At 37.2% G+C, this 13,598-nt stretch overlaps 1 protein-coding gene across 2 annotated transcripts in view; it reads left to right on the forward strand.

The window, feature by feature from the left end:
* LOC135083736 (P3 protein-like) overlaps positions 1-13,598 on the forward strand; it is a 40,050-nt gene continuing 26,452 nt past the window's right edge. The window contains exon 1 of one of the 2 annotated variants that reach the window (XM_063978466.1): positions 1-181. The gene's annotated coding sequence lies outside the window, so the exon portion shown is untranslated. Of the gene's footprint in view, positions 182-2,787; positions 2,900-13,598 lie in introns of those variants that run through there. The other variant, XM_063978465.1, reaches the window with a different exon arrangement.

A 13,598-nucleotide genomic window follows, 5' to 3' on the forward strand; every position in this document is an offset into this window, starting at 1 on the left:
ATGGATTTTGGACGACTTACGAATGGATGAAAAGTTAAAATGATTTTTAATGAGATTTATTAACTTATTGCTTAATAAGTGGTGAAGTTGTAGAAAAGATTGATAGACAGCTGTGTTAATTTTTGGGAATTTGCTCCAAGAAGCTAAGTTCTAACCCGTCAGAAAAGAAGAAAGTTTTTGGGTAAGTAACACGTTATTTGTTATGAAACCACCTTGAAATTTCTCACACAACACTTATTTGATTCACTTTAAATTAGAGAATACACAGTTAATTATATCTTAAAATTTGGCCTTCGATTGAATTCTCGGATCGAAAGTTGGCTAAGTCTAAGTTAGTTTGTACGTGCGTTTCGACATGTTACCTAATTTTACATAACTGTTTTTACTTGTTGATTCCACAAACCACTGATCTTATTGTTTGGCGGTGAGTTGAGCTGTGCTTTAATTATATTATCTAAACTACTATTATTCATCCCATTTGAAAAAACCAAAGTTCTTTGCCACATGGTTGTACTGTTATTTTCATTAATTTTTCAACTGTCGTTGTATGAGCTGTGTAGTATTATGTCCACTGTATTGCCTTAGTTGATGTTATTGTTATTTATGCCAATCATAAAAAAATTTAGTAATATTGTTATTTAATTCACAAAGTAAGATATTTTTAAGCTGTATTAAAACTTCAACAAACTTATTAATAAAAAGTTACACCTAGGATGAAGTCTGGATTAAAATGACATTTCCATACTAAATGACAACTTAGGCCAGAATTCAACCAGGGTGTAACTTTTATTAATAAGGCCTAAAGAGAGTGAATGACCTCTCCCCTCCTAAGGCTTAAGTGTCTCTCGGGATTTTGATTAATTTTGGCCACAATCGTATTGTAAGTAATTTCTTTTTAATTACATAATACTTTATCATCACAGGAGGTGAACTTTTTTACTGAATGAAAGTAACCTTTACTTTTATATTTAGCATATTTGAACAATAAATGGGTTGTAACATCCATATTTATGTGTTGAAAGAAAATTGTTTGAATTAAATAATAGAAAGTCTCCTACAATGTTTGTTACTTCATAAATTTTCTATTGAACTAGTCAATTAAAAATATATTACTTTATTCTTTTAGTTACCGATAATAATAAAGATCTTAGGATCTAGTGTAGAGAATTTCATACTAAAAACATTTAGATGTAAACTTATATAAATAAGCCAGTTTATTGCTGGAAATCATCATTATTTTTTACTTTCTGGGAAATTTTAATTCTTTTGTAAACTCTTGACTTTTGCCCATTGTGAAATACTGAACTACACACTTACACAGTTAACATCATAGGCCAGCAAGTAAGTACAGACAAAGTACAGACTTGGAACAATGTTATTGACTGAAATTATAAAATAAAATTATTGTCAGTAAGTTTACTTTTACATTAGTTACTAAAAGTTAAGAGAACCAAATGCATTCTGTATTATTTTTGTCTATTGTGTCCCAGTTTATAATTTGTTGATGTCCCAAAGCAATGGTAGGGTTAATACTGGGCCTTGTAAAAGTGCTTTTTAAAAGCCTATTTGCAAAAATAAATGAGTTTTATGAATTTTATCATAACATTTTTTCTTACTGAATTATTTTCAGCTTTATTGAAGTTGCACAGGTTCTTTTAGTTTCTCCAGATACTGCTTTTAGAGTATTTTCTATGTAATAGTTTAAACAAAAGCAGTAATTCATTTAAGATTTGGCTATAATCATAATTATCTGAAGCTATTTTTTTTTATTCTGATATAAATCATTCAATATGACTGTGCATGTCTCCCATGTAGTCCACTCAGGGATGTAGTTCAGTAATAAGCATTAATCATCTGACTACATTATTATTCCAAAATATTTTTTATTTATTTTCCAAAGTTATATTAGCATTTAAGATACCATAGTCTGTACTTCAGACCAAATCACAGGTCGTAATTAACCTCGGATATGATCGTGCCATAACAATCTATCCTACATTGCGCCTTCAATCACGCCCATTCAACTGGATAGCCTTGAGAACCGCGAGAGGGGACACCGGGAGCACAGCCCGGCGACAACAGACAGCTCAGTGCCCACTGTTCTATCTGTAAGCTGTGGCAGGACCGGTTAATAATTACGACGACTAAGAATGAAGACAAGAGTCGATATCGTGACGCAAATAACAAAGATTTATTTATTTAAAAAAAAATAGTATTGTATGTGCTTTGCATGAAGTCAATCGTGTATACCAGTGATGTCCAAGAGGTCTACCGGTCGACCCCGAAAACAATTTTGGTAGCCCGCGAAAGTTAAATAAACTGAACAGAATATTGAAAATGACAAATGTTTTATTTCAGTCTACCGCAAGAAATATTTTCGAGCATAAGTAGACCTCACAGGTCAAAAGTTTGGCCACCCCTGGTGTATACTATGCATAGCCATATTCACGCTACTCATTAACTTCAGATAAATAAACTGGTTCCTCCCTAATTCGATTAGCTATTTGGTGTTTTCCGGTATTACACGCACACGCCGCACCCCTAAAAAATTCCTGCGATAAATCAAATCTGTCGACTTCTTTCGGCCTATCAGATGGATGGCCACATCGTTCCTCCTTTGGTTAATTCTAATAGGACATTCTCATTAGAAGATAGAGTTCTCCCGTCTTCGTTGGATCTCGTAGTTGCACCATCACCTTTGAACTTTTCATTTGGGCTAGCTGACTTCCCCAGGCTGTGCCTACTACGTAATCCGCTGTTGCAAATGCTCGCGATCTACGTCAGTGCTAACTCGCGTCGCGTCGCGTTCGCTCGTTCTCCCACGGTAGTTTGTGACCCCCATCGGGTAGTGTAGTGACTTTCACTTCGAATGCTTCTGTGTTGCATCATAACATCCCAGGTGAGCCGGCCGTGTGTGGTGAATTGGTGATCTCTATCACGTACGCTTGAACAAGAAAAATACAAGAAATCTACAAGAAAACGTAGAGAAATAAGTTAAAAACTTGATCTAGTGTTGCCGTTAGCTTTGATCTCGAGATAAATTGCTATCTGCGAGTTGATAACGTTCCGGAGTTTGCGTCGATGTCGTTGACTTGAAGTGTGGCGAGTAACCGGAGTGATAGCAACGCGACGGGAACGCGATGTCACGTTACCTCAATTTGTCAGGCTGGCTGTTGATTGGTAAAAGTTTAATCGTACCTAGGGTTGCTAGGTCCAAAAACTTGCTTAATTTGGCCGGACATTTAGCCCTAAAAGCCGAACAATTAGTCCGTAAAAAGCCATAGATGTCCGGCTGCCGGACACCTGGCAAACCAAATCGTACAGGCATCAGTATGATTAGGGGCTTTAGTTCTTTGCAAAAACTCTAAACTACTCTAAAGTTAAACTAGCTAAAGCTAGGTAGTTTCATTACGAGTATAACAAAGATAACTTAAAATAACGCAGTATAAAAACAATCTACGGTATTTACTCTCATGGTCAGTTGCCTACTTAAAGTTAATTGTAGTTTTGCTTGCTAGTTGCTAGGTAGGATGCATTGTATTATTCTGCCTGTTCAATTTTATAGAAAAGACCAATTTTATTCATTGCATATTTTATTCAGCTTTGACTGTTAGCGATCTCACCCAGTCAATTTTCAGATAAAAGCCAAAAGAATTATCAACAGATTAATGTGGAACTAAAATATTATGTAATAGGTGTTATTGACTTGTATATTGTCACTATGTACCTACCTACCTACTATATATGTATTTGTGCTCGTTTTATCGAGTATTTATTTACTAATACTTATGAACCTGTGCTTGAAGAAGGTTTCTGCAGATATCTTAAACCTCGGAGTAACAGAGACTATAAATTCTCAGATACTTACTCAGATTATAACCCGAAATCGTTATCAATGTCCTTAAAGTGCCGCAAAATATTATCTTTTCTACACAATAACCTAAAGTTAAAGATAATCTGATACATACAATGGGCGGCGTATCAAGCCAAACTCTAGCATCTAATGTGGTTATAATAAATTATAATATTTAGCAACCGAAGTGTACAGTGAAGTGCTAACTGTACGTTATGTTTCTCTAAGGCAGCTCGCGTGTGTGGACCTTGGATATGTCATTAAGGCGATGGAACGTCCACTCAGACGGATACCTGCGGCCAGCACGTAATAAAACTTAATTGAGCACCTGTATGGTAAACAACTAGGCATAAAAATGATGCATTCCGACTTAGTACGTCATGTTAAGACCTTTCGTCTGTCTAAAACATAATCTTAATGTGACTCCGGATAAGGAAAAACTAAGGATATTAACCCGGATCATAATCCGCACTCGGTTCAAAATCCTCCCAGTAGTTTTGGTTTTGTTAAAAACTTGAAAGTAGACGGTTAGTTTTGGGTACCAAAGTGTCGTATTTCATGCTAATCACTGGCATTTTATGATAAAAAACAAAAAACCGGTGCGTTCGGGCTAATTATATTAAAATCCTTTGCTCTGCAGAAAAGCCTACGTCTGACCAAAAGTCTTAAATGATCCCGGATAAGGAAAAATAAGGAAACCCGAATCATCATGATTCATCACTCTGTCCAAAGTCTTCCCTTCGCGAATCAAAATGCTGTTTACCTCTACCTAATTACCAATACTGTGTAATCATTGGCATCTTAAGAGTACCTATTCCAAGTGACATTTTGTAACAAAATTGTCAAGTCTCATGTGCTCGGGACAACTCCCACCTAGGGTTGCCAGGTCCAAAAACACAAAAGCCCAGACTCTGTGCTTCATTTGGCCGGACATTTTACCCTAAAAGCCGGACCTGTGACTGGCGTGCCAGCCAAACAAAAAGCCGGACAGGCCGGACAAGACCGTAAAAAGCCAAACATGTCCGGCTAAAGCCGGACACCTGACAACCCTACTCCCACCTCTCGTTCCCACCGCTGCAACTCCTGTGTAGCCAGGATCTACACAACTTGACCGCCAATAAAAAAAGTCGGTCGACTCTACCAACTCCACCTTTTTATTTAGTTCCATTAGGTCAAGTTTAAGGACGTACTGCAAGTACAGTAAAAACAAGCTGGCAGACATTTTAATTGCACTGTAGTAAACAATTTAATATGTATATGTCCTCTATATTTGAGTAACCTTAATAAAGGCAAACTACTCACTCGAAATGTAACTCAATTTTCCCTTAACTGTAGCTTGCCTTCAGTAATTTACAGCTTTAACCATCGCAATCATTTAAATTGGAAGAAAACTGCTTACATTAACTTCGTAACACTTTGATGCGGAGTGTATACGTAAGTGTATATTCACATCGATATGGTGTATATTTTGCTGGCGCATGATGAAATAACAAATATTGGCAGTAATGTTTGCCCAATAAACTTATTTGTGTTTTAAATGAACGACAAATAATAATAAGAATTATTACAGTTTCTAGTATATTTTGTTGTGCTTGATAATACGAGTCATCATGACTTAAAATGACTGGCATATTCAACGTAAAACCTTGAATCACTAGTATTTAGCAATGACGATTAGGATTCAGCTCCTTTCGGTGTAGGAGACAAATCAAGATAGGCAGACACGGGGCTATTCCCACCTCTCGTTCTTGCCACTGCAACTCCTGTGTAGCCAGGATCTACAGCTTGACCGCCAATAAAAACCCAACCAGTGAAGGTCAAGTTTGTCTCGGGGTTAAACTGTCATTGGACCCGCAACGAATATCTGAAGAACATAGGAGGAGTTCGAAGACAGCCAGACAGAATCTTATGAGATGCATAATGTTATTCAGTTTTCAGTGGCTACAGAAATTAAGACACCAATCATTCTCTATTGCGCTTAAGATTGCTGTGCCTTTACTCAAATATCACTTAAGTGTCTCACATTTTGTATTCGTCATCTTGAGCATCTTGAGTAAAGGTTCCTCTACCTGTCGCCCTTTTCAAAAGAACAGAATGTCTAAATAACCCTCCTTCTGGCACAGTCGGGTAAAAAATAAGGCGTCATCATCATCTCAGCCATAGGACGTCCACTGCTGAACATAGGCCTCCCCCAATGCTTTCCATGTTGCCCGGTTGGTAGCGGCCTGCGTCCAGCGCCTTCCTGCTACCTTTATGGTGTCGTCGGTCCACCTTGTGGGTGGACGTCTCACGCTGCGTTTTGCGCTTTTAAAATAAGGCGTACGTGACAAATTGAATTCGACTTGACTGACGTAGCTAATCGAAAAAATAATCGCCGTTCCCTATCCTAATTAGGTAGAGGATATTGATTGGGAAAATCCTAGAATTCCTGTTGTAGTTTAATGATAAGAGAAGGAAAATAAAAACCTGCCATTAACCTTTTATTCGCGTGCCGTAAAATTCTGTCGTCTATTCTAATTCTACTCATGTGAAGTGTCATTAAATAAATAAATAACAAGTTTAAGTCAACGACTAAACTGGTTCCAATATTGCTGACGCACTACTTACGCAAAACTCGTCGTTGAGACATACCTAGTTAATTTTATTGCTTGCATTTAAAACAACTTCATTTTGTGATATGTGACATTAACTGCAAAATGACTCTGGTTAAGACGTATTCCGGGAAGGATGTGCTAATAAAGATACTGATTAGTCGTTATTAACTGTGATAATATGAAAGATGGGGGATACGTAAGCTCCTGGTACTGATATTAACAATATTATAGCAGTACTTCCCGTTTGTGCATTGTTTTTGTTGCATACTTCATTTTTGGAAGCCAAAGTTGTTACAGTCATTCGATCTTCATTAGTTTCATCCACGTTATGATTATGATCAGCATCATCATCAACAGCCCTTTACAGTCCACTGCTGGACTATGAGCCTCCTCCACTATAGTGGAAGGTTTTGCCATAATCCCCACGCTTGGCAGGCGGGTTGGAGATCGCAGTTTAAAAGATTGATGTTTTTATGATGATTATGATAGTTTAATGTAATCAAACGTATTTTGTAACATATTATACGAATAAAACTAGTTTTGTGACACCAATTTTTAAAACGAGCTCGTTGAACACTGTTTTTGTTGATCTGGCAAGAACTAGAGTGACTTGAAACTGAAGATATTTTTCTAGTCTATTTTTCATACGTTTTATATGATTGTTGCTTAAGTACCGACCTGTTGTCCTTGCTGTATGTGATAAGTACCAACTGTGTCATCATTATAAAAATAGTGCATGTAATACATGATAGGTACCGTTTATAATCATATCATCATTTCAACCACAGGACGTCCACTGCTGAACATAGGCTGCCCAATGATTTCCATAATGACCGGTTGGTAGCGGCCTGCATCCAGCGCCTTCCTGCTACCTTTATGAGGTCGATTTGTATCGTTCATTGGGTTAGAAATGGAACCCAGAACCTCTCTCATACAAGAGAGTCAAGCGGAACTCAGAACTTTTAATCCAACAAGAGACTCCAGCTCTTTCCACTGGATTGGATCACATAGGCCTTGATTACATTACTTAGTTTCCTTAATACCTTATTTAATTCCCACAATCCTGTTATTTTTAACCACTAAAGGTTAAGGTTAAGGAAGTTAGTTCGCGATAACTTATTATTGTACCCACGCGCATTCCCAACGTCAATTTTCCGAACAATTTTCCTTATTTCTACGTACGTTATCTAACTGTATTTTGCGTATTATTTATTGAATGAACTAAATCTACCTACAGTTTTATCGATGCAAGGTCTAGGTCGCCATCTTTGAATATGCCTATCTGGTTGCAATTGCAATATGCACCTACAGCTACATACATAATGTTTAAAGCTATTTTAATTAAAACTAGAATATAAGAACTTAATATCAATGTCAAATTAATCAATCTAATGAAATCAAAATTGTTGAAAAAGAAATTGCCATAGATTTTTATGGGACAGGAGGCAAAAACGGATTACCTGACAGTGTCATTTTACTTTTGATATTTTATGGTCAAATAAAAACCAGACTGCAGCATTATCTTTAGATATTGTTCGCTTCAATATTAAAATAACTTTTATTTCTCTATTTTTTTCTCCTTGCGCGACACATACTTTGTTAACTTTACGATAAATCCGCGAGATAGTAAAAAAAACCAGACTAATGTTAGATTGGGACATACATAACTGTTTGGTTGCTGCTTTTCTCGTAAACTTGGTTTTAGTGAAATGCATCTTTTTATGCATCGTTATCGTAATAGCTTTCACGGAAATGAAGTACGGCAAATACTTATTAGTAGGGAATTTAGTGCAAGAACCCCTCCACTTTGGTATAGAAGGCTCATTTTTGCACCAGTTGTTCTTTGGGTGCTCCTGAGTAGATTTCCGTCGGTAGACATCGGGAGCCCCCCCTGTGGTAGCAGGGGGAGGGGGGGCAAGTTTCCTTCTGCCGCGCTTCACTTTGAGGCCCATATCTTCAAAACTATAGGTATTAGGGCAAGTGTGGTGTCATTTTCGGATAACTAAAGGATGGCGAATTCATTTCTAGAACAAACTTTATGCCTTTTCATACAAAAAAATTGAAATATTGAGAAAAAATCACAAAAACCAAAAAGCATTTTTTTAAATAAACGTCGTTTACTTTTAAACCATTGGAGATAATCTAATAAAAAAAAATATGTACTGAAAGCTACATTTACCAGGATTATAAATATATACCATTGTATGGTACTTTTTTCGAAAAAAGTAGGTGAAAAAAATTTTTTCTTCAGGACACAGCGGGCGAATTTTACTGCGCGTCGGAAAAAAATATTTATTTTATCCATGAATTCATACTATTTGGTTCATAAGCAAGTAAGGATTATTATTTTAGAATTTATTTATAGTTCCTGGCACATCAAGCTAACATGATTTGTATTTTTTCTTCAATTAATTTTGAACTCTATGTGTAAGACATAAGGTTGAAAATAGCTTAAATACATTTTAATATTGAAAATATCATAAGGAGAAACCACTGAATAAAGAACTTTAATTTGTCTAAACGTCTAATGATTATTATTATTTTAATTAACACTTATTTCTACTTACTATTGTACCAGTGATTTAACGGAAAGGTAAGTGTGAGGAAAGTGAGGTATGATAATCATAGTACGGGAGATTATTTTTAGCACAAAGGCTACGGCTGTGACCATTATAGTTGTTTGTTCAGACTGCACCAGCTTCTGCACTACTTCTTGCACTTACATCTCACCATTTCCAGGCAAGCTTCGGCAGCTACGGGCAAATCGGTCCATGTAGGCTCCATGTTGCTATCGACTCTGGTCCACCCCCAATCAGAGTCTTACAGCACTCGTTCATAGTCAAGCATGTAGTAATAGTAGGAGGTACTTGATCTTAAACAATACCAGTGGATTAATATGATAAGTGAAAAGAAAACAGTGGATTGAGCTAATAAGTGGATAGATCTTGAACAAGGGACGATTAAGTAGAAAAGAGGACCAAAATCCCAACAGAACAGCCAAATCTGGTTTACTGACAGCTCCAAGCCAAGATGCCCTTGGGAACGGGAGCGGGCGTCTACTGTAAACACGAACACACTGAACGTTTAAGGAGGTTTGCTACAGTATTTCAAGCTGAATTTTACGCTATAATTATGTGTGCACTAAAAAACAAGGGTGTAAAAAACGCAATATTTACATCCTGAGCCACAGCCAGGCAGCACTCAAACAAAGCCATCGCCTTAGTGAAGGTTGAGTCTAGAATTATTCTAGATGCAATCTTAAAGATGAACAAACTCGGAAGGCATGACAAAGTGTACCTGATGTGGGATACCTGGACATACAAGGATCGAATGCAATGAGAGAGCCGACAGTCTAGCGAGACAAGGGTCAGAGACGATAACTATTGGGTCAGAACTGATAGTATCTTTATCTAAAAGCATACCTCATGGCCATAATATGGCCATATCCAAGAAGCACAGGGATGAATGGGAAAGCTTCAACGCGATATAAGCCTCTCCAAATCATTCCTAAAGGGAAATACAGGGTCATGGGGAAAACTCATCAAAGGTAAGCCCAAGCAATTACAGGTACGCAAACTGGGGAACAAACCACATGTCCCACAAAATGGGCCTAACAACAGAAGCTCTTGAGCATTTGGAATACATGTTGGGTCCTTGAAACACTTAATACTGTAAGGATGTGTCTGCTTGGGTCAGCATATCCGGCATCAGAATACTATAAGCTGGCTTTCACTCAGACGCTTAATTCACCTAACTAATGGATAGGATTTTTTTGGATGATAGGGAATAAAAAAGGGAGAATAAAGATCCTAATGGCTCGCTGAGGACTACGCTTAGGTGTGGCCCTACATAAAATAACCCAAACAGCTTTGCATCAGCATTTGCTACTGGCAGTATATCAAGGGGTTCGCGTATAGGGTCAGTTGCAAGCAACCGACTCAGTCTTCCCTTTACTCGACTGGTTGGGGGTGGACCAGAGTCGATAGCAACATAGAGCCTACATGGACCGATTTGCCCGTAGCTGCCGAAGCTTGCCTGGAAATGGTGAGATGTAAGTGCAAGAAGTAGTGCAGAAGCTGGTGCAGTCTGAACAAACAACTATAATGGTCACAGTCGTAGCCTTTGTGCTAAAAATAATCTCCCGTACTATGATTATCATACCTCACTTTCCTCACACTTACCTTTCCGTTAAATCACTGGTACAATAGTATGTAGAAATAAGTGTTAATTAAAATAATAATAATCATTAGACGTTTAGACAAATTAAAGTTCTTTATTTAGTGGTTTCTCCTTATGATATTTTCAATATTAAAATGTATTTAAGCTATTTTCAACCTTATATCTCACACATAGAGTTCAAAATTAATTGAAGAAAAAATACAAATCATGTTAGCTTGATGTGCCAGGAACTATAAATAAATTCTAAAATAATAATCCTTACTTGCTTATGAAACAAATAGTATGAATTCATGGATAAAATAAAATTTTTTTTACGACGCGCCGTAATATTCGCCCGCTATGTCCTGAAGAAAAAATTTTTTTCACCTACTTTTTCGAAAAAAGTACCATACAATGGTATATATTTATAATCCTGGTAAATGTAGCTTTCAGTACATATTTTTTTTATTAGATTATCTCCAATGGTTTAAAAGTAAACGACGTTTATTTAAAAAAATGCTTTTTGGTTTTTGTGTTTTTTTCTCAATATTTCTATTTTTTTGTATGAAAAGGCAAAAAGTTTGTTCTAGAAATGAATTCGCCAACCTTTAGTTATCCGAAAATGACACCACACTTGCCCTAATACCTATAGTTTTGAAGATATGGGCCTTAAAGTGAAGCGCGGCAGAAGGAAACTTGCCCCCCCTCCCCCTGCTACCACAGGGGGGGCTCCCGATGTCTACCGACGGAAATCTACTCAGGAGCACCCAAAAAACAACTGGTGCAAAAATGAGCCTTCTATACCAAAGTGGAGGGGTCTCCATACAAATCATTGCACTAAATTCCCTACTATATGTGGTTTACTCTTTAGCGGTTCCACGCACATAGTTATGTAGTAGGTATTTTTATAGGAGCATGTTTTATCTTACCGCAGACGAAATACATAAACCATATTAATTGGAAAGTAACTTTTTTTGTTTTTACACCTAAAATCAATTTTGGTTAGTGACGAATCCTACATAGATAAGTCTGCGTTGTTAATTAGATTTTTTTGTTATTATCATCAGTGTCCCTTAATTAAAACCAGTTTAATTTATATTTAAATGAGCAGGAGTTTTCCTTTCAATAATCTTCAGTATTAGCATAACAATTGAAAGTTACGAAACATCGCAGATACAGAAATACCTAAGGAGCATTCTTCACAGTTCGCAAAATGTTGCGATGGTTGTAATTTGTACTGTCATCGGTAATATCAGTTGGGTCATGATTACAATACTAAGTCGATTGACGTCGCGGTTATAATCGGAGCGGTCAAGGGTCGCCTCGGTACGGATTCAGTTCGAAAATTGACCATAAATGTTGGTCAATGTTTCAAAACAAGGAATATTACGCGAAACTCGGCGCAAAGTCAAAAATGTCTTTATCTATCTCTTAAATAGTGCTTACAAATCGTCAAATATAAAAAAATAAGATATAGTAAAGAAATATAAATAATAAAGAAAAATTTGAAGCCTTTACGTCTTATAATTTTTTTGCCCTACCGCGCTTCGAGTCCAACATTTGGCAAGTGCTGAGAAGAAGCGCCATAACAAACTCAGTTACCAGTTCACCACTGTTTGCCGGTTGAATTAAATAGAAAGGGTGCGACATCTTTCCATTAAAATTTATTTATCAATTACTTTTGAGTGAGCAAAAATGTTTTCAATTACGCTATCGTGGTATCTTTGCAATTACTATAACTACGAAAATTTCTTTTGACCATGAAACCGGCGACGTCGTTTTTGTAGCAAAATAGGACCATTGCAAATTCCATAAGATTCCACAGTATTTGGCTTGTCGTATCACCGTCTGTACAGTCGCGAGCAGTTAAAACTGCCAAAAAGACTAAATTCTCTTTAACTTAAGGTACAAATTTCACTACTGCTTTTTTACAGTCTGCAGTAAGGTGGTGATTATTACACACCGTACTTACAAGTCAATCTTGCAAATAAAACCCCTGAATACCAGTTACATCGATCAAGGTTACCAAAAGTGGTTCTAGTTCAAACTGGTTAGCTGTATGGCGCAATTTCTTTTTGGTAACATAATACATTGCTTAATCGGATGCCGCCATCGACAGCCGTTGACGAATTGTTTTTGCCCCTTGCCCCTGCCTGAATCTTCAGCATCAGCAGTCAGCACTTGCCACATACCTACAGCTCTTAAAAACTGTGACGTAGAAGAAAATCGATAAACAATAAGTCGTCAATGTAATGAATGCTCTCTTTTTTCTGGAAGGCAAAATTGAACTCAAATTATAATGCCAAAGTCGTCTCCGTATGGGGTAAAATATAAATTTGCAATTTGCACCATTCTTATAGAAATTTGTATTCAAATCTTGCTAGTGTAGAATTCTTCTCCTGAACAATAAATCTCCGGACCAGTTTGTAGACTCTCTTTAAGACTGAGCTTTGCTGAGATAACAATCCTATTTGCTGGAAAAAGATCTTCACTTGGATCAGTCTATCGCAGGACTTCCCAACCGGAGTGGGTCCTAAGGTGGGCATAGAAAAATGTCAGGAGGGGGGGGCGTAATAGGTAATGCATTTCGCGCATGAAAAATATTTTTTTTTGTTCAGGGAGGCTCGGCGAAATAAAGGTTGGGAAAACCTGATCTATTGGATGGTTTACCAGAATAGCCGTCAATTGTGTGGCCGCAGCATATCCGACGGTGTCAACTAACACAATAGGGGAGCAATAGAATAGGTGTTCGGATTACCTGGCTATTGTACTGTAACCGATACCCGTAAGGCTTCTGGGAACAGGTGACAATCTATTGGAGCGATCCAGGCTTATTGATTGACGTTGTTCCAGTTTATAAACAAACTAGTTTTCCGCCCGCGGATTCGCCCGCGTGGAATTTTGTCTGTCACAGAAAACCTTTATCGCGCGCGTCCCTGTTTCAAAAACTGGGATAAAAACTATCCTATGTCCTTTCCCAGGACTCAAACTAT

The sequence above is a fragment of the Ostrinia nubilalis genome, chromosome 24 (assembly GCF_963855985.1).
Source record: "Ostrinia nubilalis chromosome 24, ilOstNubi1.1, whole genome shotgun sequence".
In the NCBI taxonomy this organism is placed as follows: domain Eukaryota; kingdom Metazoa; phylum Arthropoda; class Insecta; order Lepidoptera; family Crambidae; genus Ostrinia; species Ostrinia nubilalis.